This window comes from Leucopleurus acutus, assembly GCF_964270905.1.
Source record: "Leucopleurus acutus genome assembly, chromosome: 14".
Taxonomy (NCBI): Eukaryota; Metazoa; Chordata; class Mammalia; order Artiodactyla; family Delphinidae; genus Leucopleurus; species Leucopleurus acutus.
Window position 1 is genome coordinate 9,141,818 of NC_139156.1, and position 14,605 is coordinate 9,156,422.

The window sequence follows — 14,605 nt, forward strand, 5'->3', positions numbered from 1 at the left end:
ACATGTGCTAGCACCTAATGGATTCTAGGCTCTCTTTTTGATACCTGGGGATCTAGAGTTCGTTCCTCATGAAACTTACACCTTGCAAAAACACACTCTAAACGTACAGAGTCATCAAGTAACTCAACAGTCAAGTAACTACAGGAATAGAAGGAAACCAAGAGATGAAGTGGTCAGCTCTGTAAAGAAAGTCAACATAGCCTGCCTCCTTAATCATGACTTACCATATTCAAGACTGTGTCCCTCAGAATCGTTACTGCTTCAATAGGAAGGAATAGAAAAGAAACTTGGAAAAATAAGACATTTTTGAGTGAGATAAAAAGCAGAAGGAAACCCACAGTTAATTTAACTCAAAGTACTGGGTTCAGTGAGTGTGAGCATAGTAGGTTCCTTTACTCAAGGCAAATGTCTGTTCAGAGTTAAAGCAGGAGCTGGAAAACCTTAAGGCAAACAGAAGTCAAATTTTCAGAGAGGTACAAACAAAGGTCATGATACAGAGGGAAAGGAGCAATTAACATGGGGTAGGGAGCAGACGGGAATCAGTGAAAAGTTTACCGATGAGATGGCATTTTAATGAAGCTTTGCAGGATTAGTATTTCAGCTGATAGAGGAGGAGAGAGACTGGAGAGCCATCTAGCCAAAACTCAGGCATGAAAATCCATTGGGTGTGGGGAAATGCAGTGGGGAATGAGGCTGGAAAGATAAGCTATGATGAGATGACACGGCCCGGTCTAGGATGACACACGTGAGGTGCCTGGGGTGCACAATTTAAGGAGGCATTCACTCTCAGGGTCGGACAAGCGGGGTTGGCACAGTGGCTTTGGTCATTAAGTAGAGGGTTGATGTCAAAATTTCCCACATGAGAGACTTCTGCTTCTGGTAAGATGGAGTAGATGTGCCTTTCCTTACGCTTCCCACTAACTGCAACTAAAAACCCTGAACATATAAAACAAACATAAGACTCTGACAGATGGAGAGACGAAAACAGACAAGCTTAGTAACCTTGAGATCCAAGGAAACATGGTGGTGAGTCCCCTGGATTTTGTTTTTGCTTCATATTTCCAGACTTGGAGCCAAAGAAGCTGGCAACCTGGAAACACCAGTGGGTGCAGACAAAAAAAGTCCAACAAAAGCCTGCTGTTTCTAGCCAAAGGACCAGGAAACAGGCAGCCTAGAAAGAAGGAAATAACTGCTGTGTTCCAGCCAAATGCCACAGAAAAAACTGGTCTCACTTCTCCTCCCCTTTCTGTCCCCCACAGCAGAGACTACATGCAGAAACTAGACTTCCATTATCACCAGGCTCTAAAGAGGTGTCCCAACCCCCTCTCTCCAGGTTAGTGCCCGAGAAGCCTGAGTAGAGCTGAGACCTGCATCCCTTCCCAGCCCCTGTGGTGTCAGTGGAGACCTTGGGAAGTCTGGACTTCCGCCCTCATCTGGTGGAGATGAGGCACTGTTCCACCTAACTGATGCAGTGATACCAGAAGAAGCCTAGTGGAAATTCAAGACTTTATCTCCCAGCAGTAATAAAGCCACCTCCAATGTGGTGTCATTGGAGACCAAAGCACGAGGGGTTTTTTCTTCAGTCTTTACCATAAGAACCTAATTGAGTTCCTAGAGGTAACAATCATGAAAGTGTGCCCCTCACCACCAAAAACAAAACAAAACAAAACTGAGCCTCCAGGAGGTTTTTGGTTCTGTTTTGTTGTTTTTGTTTTGTTTTTTGTTTTGTTTGTTTTCTCTCTTAAGCTAGTCCTCATTCAGTAATTCATCAATTACTATTTAATTGTTCCTACCCATTGCTGGCTCCAGCAGTGACGACTTCTCCTGGTGTACTGTATGCCATGATTCTCTGTATTCCCCTGTCTCTTAACTTTTGGGGGTAGCTATTTTCCATGTGACTTCAATTCTCTTGTTAACTTAAGAAGACTTGTTGATTTTCAATTTGTTCCAATTGTTTTTTCTTGTTTTGAGGATGACAGTTCCCGAGCTGTTTACATTTTGGAATGGAAATTGGAAGGTCCATGATTATTTTTATTTATTTTTTCTTTCGGTTCCTTAGACTGGATAATCTCAATTGACCTGTCTTCACTTTCTTCTCCCTGTTCAAATCTGTTGTTAAGCCCCTCCAGTGATTTGTTTTTTCAGTTATTGTACTTTCCAACTCCAGAATTTCCATTTGGTTCTTTTAAAAAATAATTTCTCTCTCTATTGATATTCTCTATTGGAGACATTATTCTCATACTTTCCTTTAGTTCTTTAGAAGTGGTTTACTTTGGGGTTTTCCCTGGTTGTCCAGTGGTTAAGATTCCACGCCCCCAATGTAGGGCTCCCGGGTTCGATCCCTGGTCAGGGAATTAGATCCCGCATGCCTCAACTAAGAGCCCACATGCTACAAGTAAAAGATCCTGCACGCGGCAATGAAGATCCCGTGTGCTGCAACTAAGACCCAGTGTAGCCAAATAAATAAATTAATTAATATTAAAATAAAAAGAAGTTTTACTTTGGTTTACTTTGGACATGTTTAAAATAGCTGATTTAAAGTCTTTGTCTAGTAGAGCCAACGTCTGGGCTTCTTCAGGGAAAGTTTTTTTTTAAATTTTTATTGGAGTATAGTTGATGTACAGTGTTGTGTTTCAGGTGTACAGCAAAGTGAATCAGTTAGACATATACATATATCCACTCTTTTTTCTTTTCTTTTCTTTTTTTTTTTTTAGATTTCTTTTCCCATATAGGCCATTACAGAGTATTGAGTACAGTTCCCTGTGCTATACCACAGGTTCTTATTAGTTATCTATTTTATATAAGGTAGTGTGTATATATCAGTCCCAATCTCCCAATTTATCCCCCTCCCCCAGGGAAAGTTTTTATTGATTGCTTCCCTCCTCCCCCTTTTTATGGGCCATACTTTCTTGTTCCTTTGCATATCTTACATTCTTTTGTTGAGAACTGCGCATTTAAAATAATATAGATAATAAAGAGTTCCCTGGTGGCCTAGTGGTTAGGATTCCAGGCTTTCACTATCATAGCCTGGGTTCAGTCCCTGGTTGGGGAACTGAGATCCTGCAAGCCACACACCACGGCCAAAAAAAAAGCAAGAAAAAATAATATAACATGGCAACTCTAGAAATCAGGTTCTCCCCATTCTCCAAGGTTTGTTGTTGTTGTTTGTTTAGTGACTTTTCTTAACTAATTCATTGTAAAGTCTGTATTCTTTATTGTGTGTGGACCCTGAAGTCTCTACTGATTAGCTTAGTAGTCAGCTAATGATTGGCTACTAAGCATTTAAGATTACCTTAAATGCCTGGAACCAGTATACCTCCCAGTCTTTCATGAGGGGCTCTGTGTGCCTACTGGGGCATGTCTTCAACAGTATCAGCCAAGCAGTTGAAAACTCTGCCTTTGCCTTCACTTCCTCCTTGGGAAAAGCTTCAAGGTCAGCCGGGGTTGAATGCATAGGGCCGTCTCATGTCTTTCTTGAGCATGCTCACAACCCTGCATGCACACGGCTCTATACATGTGCGTGGACTTCTAGACGCCTACGGATATGTCAGAGCTGTTCAGAACCCCTATGGACATCTAATTTACCAGCTTTTCCTTTAAGCTTTTTGGCTAGTCTGTCAGTTGCCCCAAATAATCCAATGCCTCAGAGAGCCAGGAAGTTAAAACATTTTGTCAAAAGTTTTGCCAAAAGTTCTGTGAGGAGAAGACTTTTTTTGCTCTGAGTGGACTCCAAGTTAGGTCAAATGCAGATAGCTTTGCAAGCAAGTGACGTCTTCCAGAAAACCAGCAGATGAGTCAGCTAATGACAGTTCTTTGGGAATGAGACTCTGAAAGGGCTCTACCTCTATTCTGCTCCCTCTCGTGGCTGCGTTGGAATCTAGGCTGTTGAAAATAAGGCTACCATGGAGCTGGAGAGTGAATGATGGAACAGTGCCACAAAGCATGCTGTTCAATACTGAGATTCAGTTGTTCTTAAATAAATGTTTCCTGAGCTGCTGAAAGCTTATAGTTAGTATCCAGAGTCAGAAAAACCTGATTCTGACAATTTCTTTTTTTGCCAGATTTTTCATTGCTTTTACAGAGGAGAGAATTTTCAGAGATCTTATGCCACCATTTTGGGTTATATCTCCCCTGCAGTTTGTAACCTCACCCAGGGTTTGGCCAGAGCAGCAAGGAATAACCCTTTGTAGTTAAAGTAATTCCCTCATTTAATGGAACCAGCTTTGCTGATGTGAGTACCTTGAAATCACAGAAACCCGATTTAAAACAGATATCCTCTTCAAATTGCTATTTGAAATCTTTTTGTCTTAACTATAAATTATGATAATATTCTGAAGTCAATGAACCAATATCCAAATCCTGTTCAAAGCTACAAGTATATACTATTTCATTGTGTTACTAAAACATAAAGTCTAACCAGCCTTCTATGACTGTACTTTTAGATGAGTATTTTTAGATATTAGCCTCCCCACATCACTGTCTTTTTATTTTGTTGAAATCCCAAATTTGCTTTTTTCCCCCCCCCCAAATTTGCTCTTGATTAGCAGTCAAACCTTAAATGGTCCTCTGAGAGAAACAAAATCTGAAAAGGTGAGATTGAAATTAAATGATTTAAAATAGTATTTGGGCATTCACATTTCCATTGGTGCTAAAATATATCTGAACATGGAATGGAATTCAGAACTCCATGAAAGAGAGCTGGTGTCCAAAGAGTTGATGTCACACAGCCTAAGGCCTGATAGGCGTACAAGTTGGAGCTGGACAGTGGTTGTCCATTCTGGTCGCACTGGTGGAGACTGTGCTTCTAAAAGCGAGCTCTTCAAACTTACATCTCAATTACTCCTAACAAGGATAATTAGAATTTTCTTTCTCAAATTAAGGGTTTGAGAAATTCCTGATAAGATGTACTGTTCCCTAAAGTTGATTTTAATTGTAATTTTTTTAAACTGTCAGCATTTATCCAGCTCTGGCGACTTAGATACTCGTAAGTATGCTTTGGCAGTTGGACTGTTTATTCCTCTCTTCTGGCTCACTTTTCCCCAGTTTCAGGGAGTCAGATTAAACAAATTGCTTATTCCACACAAATGGGGCTTCCTGGAAAGATTTAGCGTTTAGGAGGAAAAATGACAGTAGTCAGAGGGAGAATTGAAAGCTTCCTTTTCCTGAAACACATATCACAAAATAGATTAGTGTATTCTTAGTATTTTTGAACATAACATTTAAAAAAAGTCATTCCCTTAATAATTGCCGTAGAAGATTTTTAAGCCTGAGGTACAGGGAAGGGTTTAATTCTGACTCTGAAAGGGAACATATTTCAGGAGGCCCAGGTGTTTGGGAATAAAACCATTTGCTCGAGTGCAGGCTGGTTATTTACAGCTGCACTTTACTGCACGTGAAAGAGAGAAAAAGATTCTTCCCACTTTCTTTCCTTCCTTCTCTCTGGACTTTGCATTTCAGTCCCATCTCATTTAGAAATGAACCCTTTCCCCCGTCTCTGGGCCAGCTTAGGGTCCTGGGCCCCCGCTAGGAAGACTCATTTGTGTTTTACACACATAAGGATCTGTGGTTTGGGTTCATTCTTCCTCCACTGAAGGAAGCATATTGAGGTTGCTCGGTGGCTGTGGGGAGGGAAGCCACATTCACTGCTTGCCTGCACTTCTCTGCCTAGGTGAAGCTTCCCAAGTTAACACGGTAATTATGTTCTGCATTGGTGGCGGTATCCTTTTGGCTGTGCTTGTGCTGATGGCTGCTGTCATCTGTCTTTACTACAAAGTAGCCAACGCATTGAAGTGAGTGATGTGGGTAAGAGTGGCTAACGCTCCCTCAGATGGGATCCTGGGGCTCTGTGCTTGAGTAGGGTCATTCCTTGCCCCATGGCCGCACCCCGGGTGAGGTCAGGAACAGCGGGAGGGTTTGAGACGACAAAGGCAGTGCGTGTAGAATCTTGGTTTCTTCACCTTCCTGTTTGGGCCTCTGAGCTCATAAGTAGAATGTTCTCAGCCAGGTGGCTCTGTGCTGCTTTGCTGTTACTTGGCCTCGTTGAGTTTACCCTCAGCTGGCTAATTCCACACACTGCAGACTGAAGACTGTGTGAATGAGTCTCTCTGCCTGTGTTCACTCAGAGGACGGGCTGAGTTGATCTTCTCTTGCCTGAGTTGGGGAGCTCTCAGTGTGTCCTTGGCCTTGGGGACAGTGAGGTGGGCCTATAGGACTTTGGGGAAGCTGAGTTGTGTGAAGATCCTGGGGTTTGCCTAACAAGGGAGTGTAGATCAGAAAAGTGAGCATTCGATTTTGGGGAAAGGAACCTTCAAATATGGGAGAGATTGGTTGCCAGAAGCAGTGGTGTTCCCATTCATTAACGTTCCAAGGAGGCAGCATAAGTTGTTGAACAGAGTCCTGCATCAAGCTTTCAATGACCTGCCTTTTATTTACAGCTCCTCCTCTGCTTGTATGTGTTTGATCAAGGCACTGTGTTTCTCCATGTCTCAGATTCCTTATCTAATAATGGAGAGAAAAAACAAGCAAAAAAACAGTGGTTTTCCCATTCTAGGGAAGTTAGGCCTGTGTGCTGGAAGGTGAATCCCAGCACCCAGGGGACGGCTGACTTTGGCACCTGTCATGCTCTGCACTTGGAGGACTTGCAGTGATCATCTCGTGACCCACACTTGCAATTCACTCTCCCTTATTTGCTGTAACCTGATTTTACATTTCTGGCAATCTTAGGAGAGAAAGGGATTAGACAGGAACTTGGGACGGGGGCAGAGCACTTTAGTCTTGGGCTGGTATCCTGTGTTTCATTGGCTCCAGTCCTAAGCTTCTGGGATACCTGACAAGTTGTAACAAATGGACTGAGAAGAAAAATTCTAATCCTATGCTCTGTGTATGTCTTTTCTTAAGAGTTCCAAAGGTACCTATTTCTTCAGCCTTAAAAGATGATCCAGACATGGTCACCCAGGACAAGGTCACTGCGGCCATCACCACTGGGTCTTATCCCAGCCTCCAGTGCTGTGATGAATGTAACTTGTATGCTGGCTTTGATGCCCTGCCACCGTGCTTCTGTGATGCAAACGAGGGACTCTGACTTGGGTGGGCACAAATATCTTTGTGAGCGATATTTCTTTATTAGTAGAATGTTTTATTATGCAAGTCAAGTTTTATACTGTTTACATTATATCATGTACTATGTAACATATTTATGTACTTTTGAATAACTGAAATATTGAAACTAATCCTCTCTGCCTCCAGTGTTGTTGTTAGTTATAAAAGTACTTAAATTGGTGTAGTACCCACTTTGGGACTTGAGGCAACTAGCTTACAAAGTTATACTGCAATGTAAGGAGAGTTAGAGTAGAAAGTACACCTACATATCCAGCCCCAGAAAAAAATACTGACCTTAGAGTGTTTCTAGTTTCAGACCCTGCTAAACTTACCACGGTCGGCCCTCCTCCTTCTAAGGGCTTCATTCACTCTCATCCAGCTACTCTACCATGGGCAGTTGTTACACTGCCCTGGAGGGAAACTCCATTCATCCCAGAGGGAGAACAGCCAGATGGGCTACCTCTGGGTTGAGGTTGCCTGATATGTGCAATCATGGGGTTGAGCTCTGTGGTGTCAAAAGGACATTTTAAAAACCTGAGATTCCTCCTCCTGCTATCCTCCAAATCTTCAGAAGCAGATTTTTTTCTTCTTTTTGGATCACTTTAACACTGATTATTGCTGACTCAGCTGTCAGTGTCTTTAACTGCAAACAGGAACCTCCCGCTGAATGGTGAAGCCCAGATCCTCCTGGGCTCAGCAGTAGGCAGGAGGGTGCACCCCTTGTCACTCCTGCTCGTCTGCTCCCTTCTGTTCCTGCTTTTTCCTCTGAACCTCTGGAACCCCCTTCTAACCATAGACTCTCCATTTGTAACCACAATTTGTTCTTTTTTTTTTAAAAAAAAAAACATTTGAAATGTTGATAGCACATATTTAATTTATTTATTTATTGGCTGCATTGGGTCTTCATTGCTGCGCGTGGGCTTTCTCTAGTTGCGGCGAGCAGGGGCTACTTTTTGTTGCAGTGCACAGGCTTCTCATTGCGGTGGCTTCTCTTGTTGCAGAGCACGGACTCTAGGCGCACGGGCTTCAGTAGTTGTGGCACGAGGGCTCAGTAGTTGTGGCTCGCGGGCTCTAGAGTGCAGGCTCAGTAGTTGTAGTGCACGGACTTAGTTGCTCCGCGGCATGTGGGATCTTCCCAGACCAGGGCTCGAACCCGTGTCCCCTGCCTTGGCAGGCAGATTCTTAACCACTGCGCCACCAGGGAAGTCCCTGCAATTCATTCTTTCATTAACAAAACCCTTGCTTAGTGAGCATCATGTGTTTTACTCAAGGTAAAGAATTGACTCGTAACAGGTGGTTGGTTACCTGCTAAAAGGGATGGAAAAGGTAACAGGAAATAATGAAGGAAACGGCTACTATCTCTAGGCTAACAGGGAGGTAACAATGGTAGGACTAAGCATTTGGAAGAGGCCACCTCCTGGCTGAGTTTCAGTGCTCAGCAGAGGGCTTGGCTGATGAGGGAGTGTTCAGCGCTTTAGTGCTCGTGAAATTTGCCAGAGGGATGTGGGAGCTGGAGGTGCTGTCACACAGTAGCCCTTGGAATGTCTGGGAAACTCAATGGAGGGTGAGTGTCCCCAATCTCAGTAAGAGTTTCAAGAGGCAAATTCAAGGCTGCACCTTCCCTGGAACCTGCCTTCCAGCCGGACGTGACGCGTCCTTCTTGAGTTCCTGGAGCACTTCCTCCCTCTCCTGGCACCTACTGCTTTCTGCCCCTTCTTAGGAGTTCAAATGCAGTTCTATTTTCTCTTGTCGCCAGCAAGCCCCTGAGCACGTCCAATTTCCCTCTGAACTCCACCCAGTGGGCAGCTCAGTGCCCAGCATCTGGGAGGCCCTGCACAAGTGTGTTCCAAATGTGGGGAATATGCCATAAGTCCAGGCATCGCAGGGTCCTTGAGGGAGGCAAGATGGAGTAAGGGGTCTTTTAGACAAACCCCTCTGGTTGGCAGTACGGACAGAGTGTAACACAGGGGCTTTAGAACTGGACACAGTTGGTTCCAATCCAACTCTGCCTTTCACAAGCTAGTGCCACTGGAGAAGTTTCTTAACTTCTCTGAGCCTGGTGGCTGGGGGCTGCCAAACAGGCAGCCACATTCCTGATGCCCAGAGGCCCTCTCTTTACTCCTGTGTATGAGTATACAGTATGCTGGGGATACACCATGGATACAACAGCATCTCTGCCCTCAGCGAACAAGTTCTTAGGGGCCTGATTGAATTCCAGCTCCAAATCAAAACAGATTTCCCCCATTTTCTTCTTAATATTTCCATGTAGATCTTCCAAATACTTGCCCCAGTGGCCATGCGGGTGAATCTCCTCTGCATTCGTTCATATAACGAATAAGATCTTTTCTAACCCAATGTGAAAACACTTAAGAACTTACTTAGAATGGGCAAATCAAATTAAGTATTTAAAAACAGCACTGAAAAATTATCTGGTCACTGGCCCATCAGTCATCCCTCTGTCAGGAACTGACTAAACATCCACTGGTGGCCATGCGAGGGGCGTATTCAGAGGTGCGTCAGGTGCCATAGTGTAATACGAAGAAAACTGTCAAATACTGTGACTCACTAGAGAGTGTAAAATCATATAACCAGGAATAAAAAAAACTTTGTAGTGCAGCTATTGAGCTATACGATGCACTATCAGCATATAATAATATATAATATCAATGTTGTTTTTTCTTTAGTCTTAGCAGACTCAAAGGGGTGCCTTAGACCTGATGGGTGGAGCTGGAAGTCCAAGCTCCCCACCTGGCCTCTACCTGACTTGGGAGTGCAGGGTGGCCCTCCTTGCTGCCTGGAGGTGATGAAAGTCCCAGCTCTTCACTCTGCCTTTTCTGACATCACCCTGGGGAAGGGAAGGGAGGGGAGGACAGGGGATGAGATGGGTGTGGGGCACGGAGAGCAGGTAGAAGTCTAGGCTCCCTACTTCACCTTTGCTGCCTGGGCTGGGGGTGGGGCATAGTTTTACCTATGGTGTTTAGAGCAGGTAGGTTATTGCCTAAAAGTTTTCTGAATTGGCTGGCTGCCCCTTTGCTGCTGGTCCTTTGGCTAGAGGGAGCAGGCTTCTCTTGGGCTGTTTTTTTTCTGCACCCATTGGAGTTTCCGGGTTGCACGCTTTTCCCTGTTAAGTGCATTTTGATCCATGGGGCATAAGATGCTGAACAGCGGCCTTGGTTTGCAAACTTCTTGATTCCTAAGAATCACCTGGGTGCTTTTGGAAAGGGCAGCTTCCTGGCTCCCATCCACTGAACTACACCCAGAGTACCTGAAATGGAACTCTGAAATGGAACCCTTATTTATTTATTCTTAAAAATTCAGTCCATTCATTGTCAACACTTTTCACATTAGGGGATTTGCTAAAAGCCATAAGATGCTAATTTTGGAAACTGTTACCCTCCCACTTTCTCAACAAGATTTGGATAGGTACCAGTTAATGGGCAGATGAACTTTTCAAAGTGGAAATTCTAGCAGCTCTTGGTTACTTGGAAAAATTCCTTTTTTCATCTGAAGCACTTGCATGAAATAGATGCCAGATGCTAAAATCATTGTTTCGTGTGATTGAGAAGCTACTCATGAGAGATAATTAACTTTTGATACAAAGATTGCCATCTTCATCAAATTGACCGTTAATTACATATCATCAACTTCGACTATGTATCAGCAGGAAACTTACTTTTACCAAGACAGTTGTTGGTGAAGGGCATGTTTGTAATCAAACTGACATGTCTCCCTTTAGAGGCAGTGTCCCTCCTTGGGTCACTTGTCAGATTTTCACCTCTCAGGAATTTGGGGTTCACTCCCAGGCCCCACCAAACCCTGCCTCCTCCCTGGGGGACTTGACAATACTGTATTCTCATCTCACACATGCTATTTATTGACAAAGATGGGAACGATACCCTGGACTTGAGGGCTCATATTTTAAATATTGTTACTGAATATTTCTAAAAAATTTTTATTGGAGTATAGTTGCTTTACAATGTTGTGTTAGTTTCTACTGTACAGCAAAGTGAATCAGCTTTATGTATACATATGTCCCTTCTTTTTTGGATTGCCTTCCCATTTAGATCACCACAGAGCACTGAGTAGAGTTCCCTGTGCCATACAGTAGGTTCTCATTAGTTATCTATTTTATACATAGTATCAATAGTGTATATATGTCAATCCCAATCTCCCAGTTCATCCCCCCCCCCAGCCCCCTTCCTCTTTGATATCCATACGTTTGTTCTCTACGTCTGTGTCTCTATTTCTCCTTTGTAAATAAGATCGTCTATACCAGTTTTTTCGGATTCCACATATATGCATTAATGTAGTTACTGAATATTTATTGAAAAACAACAACAAAAAAATCTGGCTGTGTCCAAGTCTGTTTCTTTAAAGACAACTTTGAGGGTACTGAGCCTAGTGCAGGCCTCTTTCTGTTAAGGTATAAAAAGATTAGATTAAGTGGGTGCTGCCCTTCTTTTCTGGGAGCGTGTGGGAATATGCTAATCTTTCTTTGCGTGCTTTTCAGGTTTCCTGTAATGTTTTGAAGATCTGGGAAACAGACTAAGTGCGTGGTAGCTCACAGAGCAGTCCTGAGGGGTTGTCGTGATTGTCGTTAAGTGTCTCATTTGCAAGCTTAACCCAAACTCAACAAAGCCAAGGCCCAATTTGTTCCCTTTCAAACAGACAAATAAAGCTTGTTTTGAGTAAATGACATCTGATTCAACTGACCAATTATTGTAGTTTAAAGAAAAAACAAAAAAAACCCAGCGACTTTCTGACAGACACTTAGTTTATTCTTCACAAGACCCTTGACAAGATCTGAAAATAAATTCTCACAGCATCAGAGGGACAGAAACAAAAAGATACACCTACTAGCATCTAAACATTAAGGAGTCAAAGATATCTTTAAGTTGGCAATGTGGTATCAAGAGATAACTTTTCTTTATAATATGTTGCACTGTTTAAGACAATGATCAAGTTCTTGATAGTGAAGAATTATAAAATGCAAGACTTCTAGCTGCAAAGAGAGCAACTGCCTTAGAAGTTGAATAATCAGAGAAGAAGACTTACTTAGCAACAAACCTCAGAGAGAACCTCTTTAGCTATTTCTTTTACCTGTCTCTACATGGACAACCTCAGATTTGTCAAACTTTATTTTGCTGAGCAGGAATAGAATTTACTTCTAATTTCTAACAGATTGACGTGAAACTTGGAGAAATCACACAAGGGTCTTTCTTCGATCAGTTCCTTTGTGGATCTCCAGTGGCCCCACCATTTGGAAATATTCAGTGTGCTCTACTGTGGCCTCCATGGGGCCTGTGCCCCCTCTTACTCTGCCCTGCACAGCCCTGGGAGCAGTGGGAGGCGTGGTCCCGCACTTTGCACACGGCAGCTTTACACTGCAGATAGATCACATCATAGCTGGTGAGAAAGCTGAAGACGTTGAACTTGAACTGAGCTATGTTCTTCTGTCGGGAGTGGAGGTTGGCATAAGTATTGTCTTTGATGCACCTGATGGCAAGAAAAACCCCAGGCCAAGAGGATTAACTTAAAGCATGGTGTGAATTAATTCTGGCTCAAATAATCAGGCTTGGACACAGACCTTTGAATTTCAACTGGAGTTCTCCCCACAACCCACTCTTCCTTTCGTTTATTAAAAAACCTTATAATACTACCATGAGGGGAAAAACCACCATTCCTGGCCAAACCACCATTCTTGGCCAGAAACAGAAGGGAACTGTAAAATAAAATAAAAACAAGACAAAGTAATTAAATTATAGCTAGAGCTGTTTTCTGCTCTACTTTTTTCAGAAGGGGCGATTAAAGGTGGTGGCTGCATTATTTGAAGGTGAACTTCAATTATTTTAAAATGTATTTTGTAAACCCTAGTGCAACTACTGAAAAACTTAAAGAAAGAAGTAAATGATGTATCAAGAGAGGAGATGAAATGGAATAATATAAAATGCTCAGCTAAAACCAGCATATAAAATGTTGTATTAAAACCAGAGAAGGGACTTCCCTGGTGGTGCGGTGGTTGGGAATCCGCCTGCCAATGCAGGGGACACGGGTTCGATCCCTGGTCCAGGAAGATCCCACATGCCGCAAAGCAACTAAGCCCATGTGCCACAACTACTGAGCCTGTGCTCTAGAGCCCGTGAGCCACAACTACTGAGCCTGTGTGCCTAGAGCCTGTGCTCTGCAACGAGAGAAGCCACCACAAAGAGAAGCCCGCGCAGCGCAATGAAGAGTGGCCCCCACTTGCCGCAACTAGAGAAAACCCACACACAGCAACGAAGACCTAATGCAGCCAAAAAAACCCAGAAACCAGAGAAGGCAGCAAAAGTAGAGTGGGGAGAGAAACAAAGAACAAATGCAACAGGTAGAAAACAGTTACTAAGATGGTAGATTTTAATCCAGCTATATCAATAATCACTTTAAACATGAATGGACTAGATATACCAATTTAAAGACAGAGACTGCCAGAGTAGATAAAATGAAACCAAGATCCAACTATATGCTGGCTATAAGAAACCCACTTTAAATATAAAGATAAAGATTAATTAACAGTAAAGGGATAGAGAAAGATTCACCATGCTAATATCAATCAAAAGAAAGCTGGATTAGCTACATTAATTTCAGACATAACAGTCTTCAGAGCTAGGATAATTATTAGAGATGAAGAGGGGCATTACATAATGATGAAGGGGGATCAGTCCTCCAAGAAGATGTGGCAATCCTTAATGTATATGTGGCAAACAATAAAGCATCAAAATATATGAGGCAAAAACTGATAGAACTGCAAAGAGAAATTGACAAATCCATTATTATAGTTGGAGACTTTAACACCATTCTGTCACTAATTGACAGATCCAGCAGGCAGAAAATCAGGAAAGATACAGATGACCCAAACAGCACCACCAATCAGCCAGACCTAATTGGCATTTATGGAACACTTCAACAACAGCATAATACACATTCTTCTCCAGCCCACATAGAACATTCACCAAGATAGACTACATTCTGGACCATAAAAAACCACCATAACAAATTGAAGAGAATAGGAATCACAGAAAATACATCTTCAGATCACTTTGGGATTAATCTAGAAATCAATAACAGAAAGGTTGCTGGAAAATTCCTAAATATTTGGAAATTAAACAACACCAAGTAACCCAAAGATCAAAGAAAAAATCTCAAGAGAAATTAAATCTTTCAAACGAAGTGAAAATGAATATACAATTTACCAGAATTTGTGGGATGCAGCTAAGGCAATGTGTAGAGGGAGATTTATAGCATTAAGTTAGTGTATTTGAAAGAAGAAAGATCTAAAATCAATAATCTAAGCTTCCACCTTAGGAAACTAGAGAAAGGAGAGCAAATTAAACCTAAAATAAGCAGAAGAAAAGTATGTCAGTTGTTAAATTCCAGCCTCGCTCCTATATGTGTATAATAGTTTTTTGGCTGTGCCACGTGGCTTGCGGGATCTTAGTTTCCTGACGAGGGGTTGAACCTGGGCCATGGC